Genomic DNA, 2,571 nt, shown 5'->3' on the forward strand with positions numbered 1-2,571 from the left:
GACCCACCCTCGGACTCACTGTCCTGGGTGGGGAAATCCACCCAAGGGATAACCCTGATTTGTTTGGCATTCAACTGCCCCAGCCCAGCAGTGGGCTGGGTCACCGCAACATCTCCTCCATTTTTATTATATTAAAATGAGGGAGAGGACTTAAGGGATTTTAAAGCTAAGCACTTAAAAATGGGAAAAACAAGTAAAATTAACAACACCATAAACAAAACCCATACAATGACTTTGATAACAGAGGGAATCCAGCAGCTGAAGCTCCCGGGGAACCAAGGAGAACTGGAGGCAGAAAAGAGGTTTGAAAACCAGTCGCTGCCCTCTGCATGCAGGTTGTCTACTTGGGTGTGAATTTCTTTAATTTCGGCATGGATGGACTTGCTCTTTGACGAAAGGTCTATACAGCAAAGTCCTTCAAATTCATCGCAGCCGTGGCCATAGGTGAGGAGAAGGAAATCGATGGGAGCTCGATTTTGTAATGTTGCCTGCCTTGTTTTTTCTTCCTCAGCTAAAAGTTGGCTGAGGGTGGAGGACGTGGCTTGGGCGTTTTTCCCTAGCCAGCAAGAAATCTGCTCAAGTTCTCCAAGGGCCTTAGCTGCAGCCACCCACGGCAAGAAAATTGACAAGACAACTCTTTTATAATGAGGCCAATTAGTGACCGAATCATCACAATCGTCAGGGATTTTGTGAATAGAGTGTTTTGATCTATTCTGATTAGCCGAATTATGCCATTTGAGAAGTTGAGACCTGTCTGGGGTGAGGGTGGCCAAATACCCCAGAGTGCAGGGACCTCCTGTGAGAAATGGTGGGATTCTTTTCCACGCCCGGTCCCCACAGATTGAAAATAACTCTTCTGGCAACTCCTTGTTCTGACTAACAGAGTTGGAAACTGACATGGCCATATTCTGACACCAGCCCTGGGAATTATAGATTTTATCGAACGGGATGACTGGGAATTGGTGTCTCGGCTTACTATAGCATGAGTGATCCGATTTGGCCAAATTTAGAAATATATCCTCTGAGAGAAGGCAGGTCACCACCCCTCCCCCACCAGGTTCGGGGAAAATAAATTTTCCCCAAAGGAAAGTGAAAGAGATAAAAGCTATTTATTTAACAAACACACGGGAAAAGGATAATAATGCTAAATAATAAAATCTCTCCCTGTGGAGAAAAATCCTGGGAAAGTGTTCGAGTCCTCCCTTTGGTCTCCTTGAAGCTGGGGCTTGGCCCAGGGCCAGGGCTTCTGTGCTGGGTGGAAGGTCCTCCCGATGTCCTCTGATGTTAAAGCAATCAAGCAGTCCAGTAGAAAAGGGAGAAAATCTGAAATTCCAGGGAAGGGAAAATTCAACTCTCAGTCTCTCTCCGGAGGAAAAAGCAGTGAACAACTGGCCAAAAAAAACTGTCCTCGGGAAACAGCAAGCCGGGTGCTTCCTCCCTCCCCTGCCACAGCTGGGAAACAAATTGCTATCTGTGTGTGACCTTGAACAAGCTGAAAATGGCTTTGAAAAAGTTTTGCTCAGTTTTTCCTTCCCCGTCTCAGGCTCAGTTTAGAGGTATAGAAAGGCACAGGAATCAATTTCTGGGCGTAGGCAGTGATATGGGATACACATCATAAGGTCTCCCCAAGACAACGAGTTGAAACAATAGGCTGCCTCAGCGGACCCCTGAAGATGTAGTTCTTGGGGCTCCCGTATGGCTGTTGGAAGTTTCCACATCCACTGGTCCCAGCAGTGGGGCTGGAGGATGTGGATGTCATGCGTGTAGGCAACAAACTCTTCAGTGTGCAAGGGAATATCAAAAGGCAGGTCAACACTGGGTCCTTTGCCCTGCCCATGCCCAAGCATATCCCCGTTTGATTGAGGGCTTGGGCCAGCGTTACCGACACGTTGTTTTGTGGCTGTGGTATGATCCATGCCTCGCCTCATTGGTGATGGCACAGGAGGAGCTGCAGCAGCAGGTGGAACAGTAGCAGGTAGGAGGTCATCATGCAGTCAAGGGTGGTTGCTTTAGGAAAAGTATAACACAAATAAAATTAACACAAATACAATTAACAATTGCTCCCGTGGACTCCCCCTCTTTCAAAATAAAATGAGGTATTACAGCTGGTGAGGGGTCAGTAGCTCTGACCAAGGAAGAGGTGACCGGTCCGGAGAGATGGTCTCAAAAGGAATCACCTTCCCGAGGTCCGGTGTCTTCCCTCAGCTGCTAGCTAGGAGGGCCCGTGCAGAAGCCGTCAGCTCTTTAGTGATTATCAGCTCGTGATTTCAACTTAGCTCTGCAGGGCAGCGTCCAGGCCAGACCAGGGAGAGAGACAAGAGGCTCGTGTAGCTGGTTCTGCACGAAGTAACTTTATTGTTGGTCCATACTCCGGCAAAGGGGAGGCCAGGGATGGGCAGCTCTCTGCCCTCGCAGGGGCAGAGGGCTAGCTTTATAGGGATACAGGGGATGGGTGTCAGAGGGTAAAGGCCAATGGGTGACAAAGGATCTGCATAGGGTCTCCCAGAGGATTCTGGGTCTGTCTTCTTCTTGCCATAACTGAAGAGTAGCTGCCTTTCCAGGCGGGGGCCT

This window comes from Corvus brachyrhynchos, unplaced genomic scaffold, assembly GCF_000691975.1.
Source record: "Corvus brachyrhynchos isolate BGI_N302 unplaced genomic scaffold, ASM69197v1 scaffold339, whole genome shotgun sequence".
NCBI lineage: Eukaryota > Metazoa > Chordata > Aves > Passeriformes > Corvidae > Corvus > Corvus brachyrhynchos.